At 40.8% G+C, this 15,358-nt stretch overlaps 1 protein-coding gene across 1 annotated transcript in view; it reads right to left on the bottom strand.

The window, feature by feature from the left end:
• usp49 (ubiquitin specific peptidase 49) overlaps window positions 1-11,395 on the bottom strand; it is a 32,092-nt gene extending 20,697 nt beyond the window's left edge. Inside the window, exon 1 of the mRNA XM_048611818.1 lies at window positions 11,198-11,395. The gene's annotated coding sequence lies outside the window, so the exon portion shown is untranslated. The remainder of the gene's footprint in view (window positions 1-11,197) is intronic.
• Window positions 11,396-15,358: the final 3,963 nt, after the last annotated feature.

The following is a 15,358-nucleotide window of genomic DNA, read 5'->3' as shown; positions in this document are numbered from 1 at the left end:
TGGGGCAGGAGTTAAGCTCTTGGCGATTTGTTGCTGCAGAAACTGGAAGGGATGGACTGGGACTAGTTTTGGCAGTGTTACTGCCAGCTCAGTCAACAGTAGTGCATAAATCAACTATGCATTTCTGCTAAAGAAAAACGTGTGTCCATTTTGTAAATAAAAATTGAATGTCAGTTGACAGTGTAACTGTTGCATAACTTCCTAGCATTTAACTGCAGATTATTTCCCGATAACCTGCAGTAGATGGGTCACAGTCCTAGTGACTGCATTCAGTTTATAATTTGGAGCACACCAACAGTTTCTGTGAGGCACAGAATAACATCAATCTTTTAAAGAAACAAATTCAGAACAGATGTCTGAAATATAAACATAAAATTTTATTTCAGCTGTCTATTAAGGGAGAAACTATTTGTTGATAGGTTTACTGTGATTTTCAGGTAAGTTTTTGCAAATTTTTTCCCACCCTTCAATTTCAATCGGTACCTGAAAGTGATTTCAAGGTTAACGTTTAATCTTAGGAGCCCAAGTAACTGTTATAAACAACTCGATTTTGCTCGAGATTTCACATATCAGCAATATTTCAGATAGATAACAGCAGTGTAATCATTCCAAATATCCGTCATTCTTCTTAAAATTATTTTTGAATGTTTAAAAAAGAACACCGAATGTTTGAGAGCTGCAAGATGTCCCAGTTTTGCTCCATAGCTTTAATGCTATTTGTTGCCAGGGCAAATACTTTGATTAATTTTGTTTGGAAAATACACCAAACTACTAAACATTATCTGTTAGCAAATTAAAGTCCATTGTTAAGTATACAAAGGCAATGAACTCCCACCATGGTTACAAATTAAGGGCACTTCCTCATGATGCACCCCAGACAATAAGATGAAGCCCATTTTGTTTGCAGTCCAGAGCTGTTTTTGCAACTAGTTACATACACTCAGTTTTGGATTCTTGCTCCAACCATATAGCAAGGTGGTTGCAACAAAAAAAAAGGAGGAGAGGCTGCTCAACAATCAATCTTGAATTTCAGAGAACCAGCCGATGCATTTGGTTTTGTGCAATGTTACATCTTGAACCCTTTGCTATTTGGCCAGTCTTACGTCATGTATAGAAAAACTGAAGGGCTGTGAAGTGCTGCAAATATTCCGATTGTTGGTCTAACACATTCGTAATTCAGCAGGTTCAACTCAAGACACAAAATAGTAATAAACTCATTGTGCAATCTACATACAACAAAAGAAAGTAGTGCTCTTTTAAAATTGTTTCTTAAAATTGTATGTACAGTTAGAGAATGTAAACCAAATTAGATGATGATTAGGCCATATAATTTAAGTTTGACTAGTTTCTTCCACATCACAGCTATCCTGCAAAGTTCTCATGTTGAGGAGTGTCAGATTTTCCTTTACTCATTCCAAAATCTCCTGATAAGAAAAAGCTATTCTGGTTATAAACAAGTGTGATTGTTTTTTCTCTTTTCCCCCCAGCTGCAGCTCACCCCCCACCAGTGATCTAAGGTGACCTTGCACCCTTTTGTCCTGTGGCCTGCCCCATTAATCAGCCATTTAACGATGGATAGTCACACAACAAAAGCTTCAGAATGTGTTAATAGCCTATTCATGAAAGGTGAGAATAAGCTGACGTGCCATCTTCCTTCGATAGCACATATGGTTACGACTACAGAATTTTCCTAATGTGTCGCCTGTCAGCTACCCAAACAATAGAAAAATAATAATTACTGCAATGGATTTTGCATGCTGGTCAATTTAAAGCAACCCTTTTTTTTAAAATGTGCAAGGAAGTACTACATAACACTCCCTCAGAAGGCATCATCATCTATAATCATATCAAATAGTGGGTTTAGCATTCACCTAGATCCTGCAAGTTTTTACTGACTCCATTCTGCCTCTTAAACAGAAATGATACTCATCACGTTAGTCAGTATATCACTCGCTGCCACACTTTCCTGAGCCTGCCCTGATTCAAAATGGCAACCCAGACGGGATAATGCAATCATTTCATTTACGCATAAGAATATTTTATGTTCCATTGATTTAATCATCAATCCTCTGAGATTGAAAAAGGATACTGGAAAACATTGGTGCACATCAAGTTAAACAGTAGATAACCTAACCAAAATTACTCAAGCTAAAGTGACAATGTCTGGACGATTCAAGTTTGCTCAGACATATATTAGCATCACTGATCTCTGACAAGCTGCAGCTGAAAATGGAATGTTTTGTTCCACAATGACTGCGCATCAATATGCTGCAGACGCCGAGAATGCCAGAATACATGGCATGTCACCGCTAGTCGCAAAGACATAGTAGTCCTGGAACTCCAAAGATTGGCACATGCTAGAAAATTTCTCTTAAAAATTTAGTTTACTACTTCTATTAACTGCTTTCTGAATATCCTAAATAATACTAATACAGACAGATATGCAAAACTTCAAACAATTAATTACACAATGGGAGCAATTGTTCCTCCGTGGTTTTACTTAAGAAGAATCAAAAGGTGCAAGTGTTGACAGGGCATTTCTCCATTTCACTTTACAAAATATTGGCACAGATAACTTGAAACTCACAAATTGGAGAGCATTAAAGAAAATGAAGCTGGTCTCATTTTAAATGAAACTCAGCAATTTACGAAAAGAAAGACCCCTCTGTAATCAAGAATTCAAATGCCACAGCAAGGTGGGTATTATTTCCTCAGGAATACCCACAATTACCTTCTGATGTTAAACTGAACTGATTTCCACTCTTCCATAGTATCTCACATTTACCCTGGTATAAGTTTTCAAGACCCCTAGTATAAATCCTAGGATTAACCTATGCCAGAGTAAAACTAGCATAAAAAATGACCTCTTTGACGCTTGATTCTTTGCCTTGAACATAGAAGCAGCTGCATAAGTGTCTTACTGATACAAATCACTATTTTCCTGATATTTTCCCAACCCATGTAGAGATTTAAATGCTGCTGCCATTTTAAGCTAGCATTACTACCCTGCTTTGTGCTAGTGTAAGCAGGGTGTAACAGTTTATTCTGGGCGATATCTTAAGAAATTTAAAAAGGGAGCAGCTGCTGATCCAGTATACACGGGACATGTGCAAGAAGAAATTAACTTGTGCCAGTTTTTTTTTTATATAAACTCGCCTTGGAAGAGGACAATGGCCAATTTCAGCAGTTCAACAGCAGAGGTAAAAAGAAAGACTGTGAAAGCTGGAAACCCAAAATATAAAGAGATCGCACAGGGAATAGAAAGGATGAGGGGGATGGGGTGAATGTAAAAGAGAGATGAAGACAATGAATATCAGTTTTCAATGGGATGTTTTAGCTTAAATTACCATTATTTTCAATTACCACTTTATTAATGCAATCTCGAAGACAATGCGTTGCACTTCTAGAATAAGTGCTTTTCTTCTGATAAGGTGCTACTTTTCCAAACACCTAATTTAAGCAATATAAAAAAGTTCTTTGTTTTAAAGGAGTACTCCTGGGCAATGGCTCTATCCCTAAGTATTTGTTTGAAAAGGAGAACTCTATCCACAAGTTTATTTTCCTTATCTTCCAACAGGATTTGCCACCATCCCGTCCTGCTATTTTATTGAAAGGAGAAAGCAGCAGGGGTTGGGGGGAAGCTAATCAAACGGAATGTCACATTTTAGCTCCTATCTCAGTACTGTGGTAAAGAGCTAGGCCTCAATTTGAAGGACAAGCATTGGACGATTTTTCTTTCAATTTGCTTTTCTCCTACAAACAAAGAAAAAGATACTTCACGATGAGGTTATACCCTGACATCCCTTCAAATCTGCAATTAACAGTCATTTCAAATTCTCATTTGCATTCACTGACAATCACCACTTTTGTGAAAAACACTTCTTTCTATTTCTGTGGATCTCGGTGTGTAATAACTCCAGTCTCTTCATGCCACGAGTAGGCTAATTAAGTTGTTGCTGATTGCTTGAATTATTGCAGAAAGCATACTGTATGCTTCCCTTCCACTTTCTCTATCCCATGTTATTCTTCCCTAAAATCACTGAGCTCACTTGAGCTACAGTTCCATAACCTGCTATCTTCGGCCAACTCGTCAGTTTTCATACATAATTTGGATATTAAGTGCCATCAAGCTATTCACCTGTGGGTGACATCGCAGTCAAAATAGCCTTTTGCCTACACAGATAGGCACAGATTTCCACTAGGAATCACTTGATGGGAGAGAGGGAATATTGCTTAATTTTCTCCCTCCAACAGCTCAGGGAAGCTTGGGTCAACAATAATACTCACACTATAATTGCTTGGCAGTATATCATGCCAAATTTCTACTGACTCAGTCTAATGACTCATCAGTACACTAAGAAATTTATGAAGTTACTTTGAAGAAAGCATCAACAATTTAGCTAATCCTGTGGCTAAGATTACTGAAGAAATCAAAATGATGAGGAAGCTTTCAGACCCCTTCTGATTCAGTTTGGTGTGGATGCAACCCTCTGCTCTGAGTCAGAATTATTTTTAAAAGGGGTGGAGGTGGTGTCAAAGTCTCATTCCAGACACATAATGCAGATTGATTACTAAATTTAATCTCAAGACAGCGCTGTATTATTAGAAGCACCATAATACAGGCGAGATACTTGCCCATTGCGCATAAAGGAAGGCCCTCTACTTGCCAACAATTTTATCTTTGAGTAAAAAAATGTTAAAGTATTATCTCATTACTAAAGAGTTGTTGTGGACAAACTGACAGCCACATTTGCCTGGAACCGTGATTACATTTCAGGAACAATTTACCAGCAATAAAGTACTTTGGCACATCCTGTGGTCATAAACAGCACGATAGAAATGCTAGTGCTTCCTTGTCTTTTGTAAAGAATCCATCAACTAATTTCACATTCATCTCTCCCACCACTCCACATTTGCAGTCTGAAGATATCAAAGATGTCATGCAGCTGCTAACACATTACATCGTTGCTCATTTACTTGTCCATTGCCTTCAACATAACTGACCACTGTTCCCACCTTCATTACAACGAATCAATGATGAATCTCCAAGGCACCACCCTCCCTAACCTTATCCCCACCCATCCATTTATTCCTTCTCCTTTTATACCCACCTACCTTCACCATGCGCCATGCTTTCATCCCAGACATCCATCTACTGCTTTTCAAGACATTATCCCTTGCAACATCTCCAAACACAGATCACAGCATCTATGGATCTGTAAGTAAATGCCATCCAAATCTCAGCATCTGCTCTGACATTTGATCACTACTAAGTATTGGATGAAGACTTTTGCCAACTCCAACATCAGCGAGATCACTGCAGTCATGTTTCACTTAAAAAAAAATCACACCTCAGCCACTAATTCTACCACCAACACTGATGCCCAATCAGAATCTCCAGTGCTTGTCTCACAAAATAAAGCTTCAAATCATGCAAGTAGTTCAACAGCAAGATTAGTAATGTCCCATGTCCATTACACAGATAGCCGCAAATCCACTACCACTGAAATCTTCGGCCATCCCAACACCTCAAGACTTGATTTCTGGAGCACTCTCTTGTCCATCCTTCCCAACTCTGCCTTAAGTCAAGTGACCCACAGTTCTGTGCCCCATGTTATTCCAGGTATTGATTTCCACCAACTTCCAGTGACTCAACCTCCCCGAGCCCATTCAAAATTCCCATTTTGTGTTCTAAACCTCTACGGCCACATTCCCATATGCAAATTTGCCATCTTGATGTTCCAGTCAGTCAGCACTTTGACATCTGACAACTCTTCATTTTATTCCCCTTCCCTCCACATTCGTCAATATCCTCTTCAAAATGTACTTTGGACAATCTGTCCTATCAATTAGTCCTTCTACCTGGTTAGTCTAACTGCTGCCCTTGTGAACTGCTTTATGATATTTAGACCTATGAAGTAAACAGTTATCGTCTACGTGATCTCCAGTGAAATGCATTATCATGACGTTGGTCATGAGGGGCTTAGTCTGACAGGAACTGCTCCCAATAACAGAAGAGCCATGAACCTGAAGACTCACAGACTTAAAGTGACTGGCTAAATAACAAAAAGGTGACATGAGGAAAAGCTTTGTTGCTTAGAAGTGGTACCAAAGTGAAATACGCTGTCTGAGAGGTGTCAGAGGTGGATGCAACTGTGACTTTCAAAAGAGAACTGGATAAGCAGCTGGAAGAATATTTGTAGAGTTACAGGAAAAGAATCATGAGTGAGACTAGCTGAATTATTCTTGCAGAAAGGTGGCATGGGTTCAAGGGGAAAAAAGGCCTCTATGCGCTGTATTATTCTGTGTCCCTTTTTGGAAACGTGTACAAATTAAGTTACATCACACCTGGTGAAAAGTCACTGCCAAATCAATTAGGAGTGAACAAGTTATTGCTGGATTTTAAGTGCAAAACAGGATGATCATCTTTTACAGCTCTCCTCAATTCTGTCCCCAAAAACCAAGTATATGTGTGTTGTTCAAGTACTGATAGAAAACATGTGAATTCCAGGTTAATGCCAAATTAGCTGACCCATATTGACCGTGGAAGAGACCATTACAAAAGATGCTTCTGAACATTCACTTCCTCAAGAATTCCCATTTAGTTGAGGTTTCAGAGCACTGCTGCAGCCTATGGAATTGAATCACAACCAGTCACACCTCCAGGTGAAAGGGGGAAGACATGAGAACATTCAAACCTAAGTTTTCACTGACCATTCCTCTCATCACAATTCCTCTGGTTAATTTTGCACAACATTCAAGCATTAAGCCCTTCATGCACAGCCGATCAATAAAATCCCACACTTTCACAACACATTGTGCCACTGTTCCACTTAACTCTCAATGTGCAACTTAATGAACCATTTTAACCAGGCGTGGAAGCATAAAAAGGTATGCTGTCAATTCACTATTGCAAAAGATCTTGAAAATAACACCATGAAAAAGTAATATCAAGTATGCTTAATACATTATAGAAAAATACTCAGGTACAAACATTTTGTTGCAATTTAAAGTTCAGAAGGAAGAGGCACCTGAAACTTGACAGCCAGTTCACATACTGCATTGCATAAAAAAAACACAGACCAGAGGACATCAGATATGATACCCAGGCATTGTGGAATGAACTGATCTAAGCTGGGTGTTGCAAAAAGGTTGGATGTCCAGCTGGAAAATATTCCAGGGTCATCAGACTTTTGCTGAGCCTTGCTGAAAGCATATATGTTGGATGGTGAGGCATGGAGAAATGAACTCAGCAAAGATACCTTTCTTTGGAAATAGCAGCTATATAAAAGTTTACAAACCAAAACTGGCCACCTGCTTGAGAGACTGAATTAACTACACGCTAGCATAGGTCTATGGGGTGGGTTGGTGAGCAACAAAATCAGGTAAAGGTTTCAATAGCATCCCGTGTCATACCATTTTATTGTGATAATATATTAATGCCATTCAGTATTCTTTTCCTAATCTTAACTGGACAGTCAATAGAACAGGAGTTTGTCTATTAAAAGAGGAATAAGTCAAACTTCTACTGACTAAGTGCCTCAGAAAGCAGAAAAAAAATCCTAAGTGCTTTGCAGAGATGCAGTCAGGCAAAGACTGACAGAGATTAAAGGAGATATTAACCCTCAAATGTAGCTAATTGTCTGTAAACCACCTAAGGATATCCGAAGGTCATGGAAGAGGCTATGAAATGGGAAGTTCTTTCTTTGAGGTGGGCAACAAAATGCTTGGCCAGAGATGGTCAAGAAAGTTTAAGGAGGTTATTAAATGAGGAGAGGAAGGCACAGAGATTTAGGGTGTGAATTCCAGAATGTGGAATAGAGATAGAAATGTGCAGAAACAGCAAGAGTTACAGGATCTGAAAGCTGGGTGTCTCTGGGGTGGGGGAGAAACACTGTGGCTGAGAGGCTGGAGAAAGTTACGAATGTGGGAGAGACAAGGGTGCAAATTCATTTAAACACAGGGTTGAGAATCTCAAAATGTAGATCAAGCCAATTAGAACTTAATTCAAGTAACAAAGACAGGAACATCAGTGAGCAAGATCCAATATGGATACTTAATTGTCTCAAAGAATTTCACATACAATGAATTAAATACCTTGACATGCATGGATTAATTTATGCAAACACACCAGCCACTTTTCACAGCAAGGATACATGAACGGTTAGTTAATCAGTTTTTAGTGTCACTAGTTGACAGGAGAATATTGACAGATCACTGGAAGGATTCTTTGAAGAGTGACAGGGGATCTTTAACACCTACAGAAAAGTACAGTCAGTTTTGAATCTCATTTGGAGGACAGTGCCTCTGCTATGAGAGGAGTAATGTACTGAGGTGTATGTACGACACTCAGTCATCGAACTGACAAGAATCACAAACTTCTGACTCAGAGGAGACAATGATGCTAACTTTGCCATGCCCGACAATCCAAAATTGACAATTGATGCAGACCTTGAAGTAGACAACCAACAATCTTTAAAGGTTTCTTTCACCTTCTTCAGCTAAATTTTCTCCTTGTACTGCTCTGTTTTCACACCAAGTGCCTTCTTCCTGACACAAGGTTCTACAGGTGAGTCCACACTTTACCATAAAGTCTCCCACTCTTTACACATAAACAGTGATATTAAGCATCTGTCGGTTGCTCGAATAGTGAAGTTGAGGACAGGCAAAGTGGAGAAAAGATTAGGGAATTACAGCTAAACTCAATCCTACCCACATCCATCATCCACATTCAAGAATTTCTAAATATCACTGTTAACATTAAGTTCGTGTGAAAAATGATGTGTTGTTCATTACACTTGACTGTCATCTTAATATTAATTCTTGATCACGCACAACTTAAAATTATTGGAAAAAACATTTATATTTCAGGATTAAGTGAGCAGATTTAAATTAATCCCAAAACGAATAACTAGACTGATCAGAAACTTTGGCTAACATTTTACCTATCTAACCTTGCAAAAGAGACATTTGCTGTGTTCTTCTCATACTTTTAGCCAAGTCACCACTGATCAAGTATCAATTGAGGCACTTAACACAGGTAATTAAGGCAAAACACAGAATTGAAGTAGAATTTACTGTGTGTAATGTTCTCATATACAAACTGATGCAAGCAAAGAAAATCAATTCAAGAAGGGAGCAGCGTTTTTACAATAGGATTTCTTTTTTAAAAAAAAATCAGCTGTATTGAAATCTATAGAATAAGTGCCTTAAGCACCAGTAGCAACTTTACATAAACAGAAGGGTAGAAATTAGCAGGAACTGAAGAGTTTTTGATAGCAGCAAGGAAAAAGAATGCAGAAATTAGAGATGCAAGGAAATGCATTGCAAAATGTCACAATCCAATTAGACTGAAATTTATGATTTGAAATGAAGTCAAATACATTTGCACATCACAAAAGATAAATTTTCCTATGGATACCAAAAATTCAAATTCCATGACATGATCCAGGAATGATGACCTGCAGTCTGTGCAGTTCTTTTCCTGTTTGCAGCTACCTATCAGAGTTACAGGGTTATTGTAAAAGTTGCACATTTGATAGAATACACCAGCTGTTTGCAAACGCCACGAAGATAATCTGGCAAAATGCAGAATAACGTGGTTGAATATAACAATAATACATGGGGTCCAATTAGGCCATAGCTGACCTGCAAATTGAAATAAGCACCTGCTTTCACTAGAAGGGAATATATGCCTCCTGTCCGAAATGAAAATTGTCAAAAATCTCCCAGATCCACACTTTCGGAACATAAAAAACTGCAGCTGTTAACTATTACACACAAAAGTTTCACAGGAAGACACAATCGTATCCTCCATCTCTCAGAGACAGTGCAGAGGGGAGATACTGCGGGATGTAATTCACGATGTTACACATCAGGTAGAGTTTTATACGCCGTTTAGGCTATTAATAGTGCGATATGTACACTACTATACAAACGCACGCAAGTCTGCAACAAAAAAAAACTCGCTTCTGAACTGCCCATTCTGCTGCCTGCGGCTTGGCACAGATAAGAATTCCGGCCAGGACTTTAAAGAAAAACATATTCGCCTTCCATTTACGCTTTATGGCAACGACGACAAAGTATCAAACCCACGGCGGAGGAGTTACAGTGATTCCTACTCCAGAGAGCCAAGACTCATTTTTTTAAAAAACATAATCCACCTAAACAGGGATTCGGCCCCCAACACCCCGAGAGAAACAGAAAAGGATCTTCTGCTTACATTCATGACACAGACAGGAGGGGGCTGGGGATGCTGCATAAAATCAGGAATTTCTACCAGACAAAGTTAAAGGCAGCAGAAATATATGCGTACTTATTTGCACCAAGAGGATTAATGACGTTCCCTCTGGCATCATAATCACCGACATGTCATCAAACTGTTTAAAAAAATTAATCATGTGGCAACCACGAGAGAGAGAAATGAAAGAAAAATCACAACCTTGGACTGACAGAAAAAGAGAGAATAGTAACAGGAGAAGAAAGGCAGTTAGAATCTACACGTAGATACATTTAGCAATTTTTTTCCGATAAAGACTTGTGGAGAGAAAGAAAGAAAATCCCAGGAGAGAAGAGAGACGGAGGATTTCCCAACGTGCTGGGATGTTCCAAACACTTGTTATGAAGATAAAGGTTTGGGATCAGACAGTCACACACGAATGCCATGAGGAAAGTGGAGGGAAAACAATCTTTTCACCTAAAATAAAAGTTCACAGCATTTTTATTTGGGGGGGGGCGGAAGGAGGAGAAACGACAAAAAAAAGTACAGAGAGCTGGCGAAAGCCGGGGTGTCGTTGTGTTTTACGCGAAAATTCTCTTTCTGACTTCACATTTGACCACTGGAAATAAACAGATAAAACATAGCAAAGTAATGACTGGTAAAAGTAGTGAAAAGGAGAGAGTGGGGTTGGGGGGTGAAGAGATGTTGTTATTGTTGTTGTGGAGACCTCGAGATCAACACATTGACTCGCGGCCTGCGCCACCTCCTCCTCTACAACAATATTTATATTTTATTTATTACTGTAGGAGCGAGGAGGGAGGGGGGGTGTTTTGTTGTTGTTGCTGTGTGTCTATGTGCGAGGTTTAATCTTTTCCTTTTCCACGCCGGCGGGATGAAGGTGGTGGGGGGGGGTGGTGTGTGTGGATGGAGGGGGGGAGCTGGTGATGTGTGGAAAAAAAAAAGAAAAACACAACTCACCGCGAAGACGCCACCGGCGGCCGTCGTCGACCTCCTCCCCCGACATCTTCCTTCCCCCAGATGGAATAACAAGTGGGAAAAGCGAGAGGAAGCGCCGCCTGGGCAGAGCCGGCACCATCGGCGCGTTTTTTTTTAACCTCCAAAATAAGATTTGAAAATCCTCATAAAGAACAATAGAGTGCTTGGACAGGAAGTCACTGGGTGGCGCCATTGCTGCTGTGACGCCGCCGGGGGTCAGGGGTCAGAGGGGGCGGGGCCAGAACGAGGGGGGGAAAATAAGTGAGGGGGCGGGGTCAGGGTAAGGGGCGGGGTCAGGGTAAGGGGCGGGGCCTCTCCTCCCCACCCCACTGAGACCCTGCTCCATGTCGCTGAGGGTCAACCTTCCCCACTCACTCCCTCAGGGCCAAGTACCACCCTCACCATGTACTACCTTCACAGTACGCCGCTTACACCGTGTACCACCTTTGCAATGCACCACCTTAGCCATATACTGTGATCGCCATGTACCACCTTCGCCGTGTACTGCAATTGCCATGTATCGCCTTCACTGTGCACCATCTTCGTGGTGCATCAGCTTAGCCATGCACTTTAATAGCATGTACTGCAATCACCGTGCATTACCTTCGCTGTGCACCACGTTCACAGTGCATCACATTAGCCATGTACTTTAATGGCCATGTACTGCCTTCGCCATGTACCACCTTCACCATGTACTGTAATTGCTGTGTATCGCCTTCACCATGTACTGTAATCACCATGTACCATGTTTACTGTGGACAACATTCACCATGTGCTGCGATTGCCATGTACCACCTTCCCTGCACACTACAATTGTTGTGTATTATCTTCACCAGGTATTGTAATTGCCGTGTACCATCTTCACTATGCACTGCAAAAGCTGTGTACTGCCTTCATTGTGAACCATAATTGCCACGTATCACTATCACCTTGTACTACCTTCACCATGTACCACAATGGATATGTACTGCTGTCACCATGGACTGTGGAATGCCCTGCCTGCAAAAATAGTAGACTCGCCCACTTTAAGGGCATTTAAATGGTCATTGGATAAACATATGGATGATAATGGAATAGTTTAGGTTAGATGGGCTTCAGATTGGTTTCACAGGTCGGCACAACATCGAGGGCCGAAGGGCCTGTACTGCGCTGTAATGTTCTATGTTCTATGTTCTATGTTCTATATTCACCACATACCACAATCACCCTGTACCACCTTCGCTATGTACCACAATCACTGTATCATCTTCACCATGTACTACTACCTTTGTATACCGCCTTCACCATATATGCAATCACCACATACCGCCTTTACCATGTACAACAATCAGTGTACTACATTCACCATGCACCACAACTGCCATGTACTGTCTTCATCATTTACCGCAAACACCATGAACTACATTCAACATGTAACAACTAGACCATGTACCAGACTCACTGTAGATCATTTTCATCATATACCACCTTCACCATGTACCACAATTGCCATGTGCCACTTCATCATGTAGTGCCTTCACTATATACTGCCTTCACCTCGCACTGCCTTTACAGTGTGCCACATTCATCATATACTGCATTCACCATGTTCCACGTTTACCGTGCATCATGTTCCAATGTGCTACATTTTTAACATACCACTTTCACTGTGTACCACAGTCATCATACAGTGCATTCACCACATTTAGCATGTACGGCCTTTGCTGTTTATTGCACCATAGTCACCATGTATGCATCACCATATACAACTTAATTATGTATCATATCCACAATGTATCACACGCACCATGTAACAAATTCACCATTTACTGCATCCACCATCTAAACTGAGTACTGCTGATTTTTATAAGACTATCGTCTTGCACTCATTATGGCAATTCACAAGAATATCAAAAAGGGGAAAAACAACATTTATACTGTAGGAATGGAGATTGGCAGGCAAGTGTACTATGATTGGTAGAGGTGTTGCAATGGAGAATGCAGCAGTAAATGATGATTGACAGTCACCAGGCTTTGTTTAGATTTTAAACCAGCCAGATTGACTGTGAATGGTCACAGCATTGCCCTGAAAAATGAGCTAGTGAATGACTGTCACCACACAGTGCGTGTACATATTCTTTCTGTCTGCAAAGAACAGGGTGTGTTAATATATGTAGATTCCAGAATGTGAGCCCAATAGATATTCACCATACACTGCATTCACCACATGCCACATTCACGCATGTACTGTAATCACCATGTACCACATTGACCATGTATCTCTGAGTATCCTGTCGGCCAAAACAGCTCTTGATAAAGAGATCCAACATTACCTCCAGTGTACTGGCGCAGCTTTCAAGTCCCTGAGGAAAAGGATGTTCGAGGACAACAACATCAGATCTGACACCTAGATCATGGTTTACAGAGCTGTTTCGGTTCACACCCTCCTATATGGCTCTGAGACATGGACTGTCTACAGACAGCTCAGGGTGCTGGAGCAGTACCACCAACGCTGCCTGCACAAGATCCTGTGAATCCACTGGGAAGAAAGATGCACCAACACCAGCGTCCCCTCAACCAGGCCAACATCTCCAGCATCCAGACACTGACCACCCTTGATCAGCTATGATGGACTGGGCACATTTTCTGCAGTACTGATACAAGATTCACCAAACAGATGCTCCACTCCCAGCATCTAAACAGCAGGTGAGCCCCAGGTGGACAGGGGAAGCACTTCAGTGATATCCTCAAGGTATCAGTGGTGAAGTGTGGCATTCCCACCAACACCTGGGAATGACTTGTCCAAGACCAACCAAAGTGGAGGAGGAACTTGGGAAGGCGTCAAGCACCACAAGACTTGCCATCAGGAGAAGGCAGAAGCCAAGCAAAAACACACCAATGCCTCACCCACCCATTCCCACAACCACCTTTTGCCCTAAGTGTAACAGAGCCTGCAGTAGTTGCATCAGTTTGTACAGCCACCTACAGATTCACCCGGAGAGTGGAAGAGAGTCATCCTCATCTGCAAGGGACCACTAATGAATGATCATGACCACATTCACTTTGCCAATTTTCACACTAGACACATTCACCATGTACGACACTTACCTTGCCCCACATTGACCATGTACCATGTTCACCATGAACCACATTCAATTCCACCCTCACATCTTCCAATCAGCACACTATCCTCCACATAACTAATTCTTTTTATATATTTATTCCTTCACAGGATATGGGTATCAGTGGCTAGGCAAGGATTTATTGGCCATTCCTAATTGTCCTCGAGAAGCTAGTGGCAGGAAACCATTTGCTCTTTGTGCAACCAGTTAGCATTGAGGTGAGAAGAAATGTCTTCACTCGAAGAGCTAACAACCTTTGGAATTCTATATTCCAGAGAACTGTGGATGCTTAATCATTAAGTATATTCAAGACAGAGATAGAAGAATGTTTGTTTATGAACAGAATTTAAGGATATGGAGTTCATGCAGGAAGGACGAAGTTGACTTAGAGATCAGCCATGTTCTTGTTGAATGGTGGAGCAGGCTCAAGCAGCCAAAGGCCTTCACTTGACTTCTTATCCTTGACCTGGAAAAAAATGAGTAAATGATAACACTATACATATTTTTTAAAAGATTCATTCCTGGGATGTGACATTGCAAGTTAGCATTACACCCAGTGAAGGAATGGTGATATATTCCAAGTCGGAATGGTGTGTGTTTTGCAGGGGAACTTGCAGATGGTGGTGTTCCCATGAATCCATTGCCCCTGACTTTATTAATGGTAGAGTCCACTCATTTGGAAGGATGCTGGGATGAAAGGGTTATCTTTTGAGGAAAGATTGGGGGTCAGGTTGGGCCTGTATCCATTGGAGTTTAGAAAGATGAAAGGCTACCTCTTACTAAAAAGTGCAAGCTCTCAAGAAGACTCAACAGGGTGGATGCTGAAAGAATGTTTCTCCGATGGGAAAGATTAGGTCCTGAGAAGACAGCTTCAGAATAAGGGATGGCGCATTTAAAATGATGAGGAGAAAGGTTTTCTCTCAGAGTCATTGATTGATGAAATTCTCTTTCCTAAACAGAGGAGGGTCATCAAATATTTTAAGGCTGACTTAGATAGATTCCTCATTGATAAGGCAGTCAGAGGTTATAGAGAATCAATAGG

The sequence above is a fragment of the Rhincodon typus genome, chromosome 25 (genome assembly GCF_021869965.1).
Source record: "Rhincodon typus isolate 14 chromosome 25, sRhiTyp1.1, whole genome shotgun sequence".
NCBI lineage: Eukaryota > Metazoa > Chordata > Chondrichthyes > Orectolobiformes > Rhincodontidae > Rhincodon > Rhincodon typus.
Note: the sequence above shows the minus strand (reverse complement) of the source record. Positions and strands in the feature narration are given on the sequence as shown.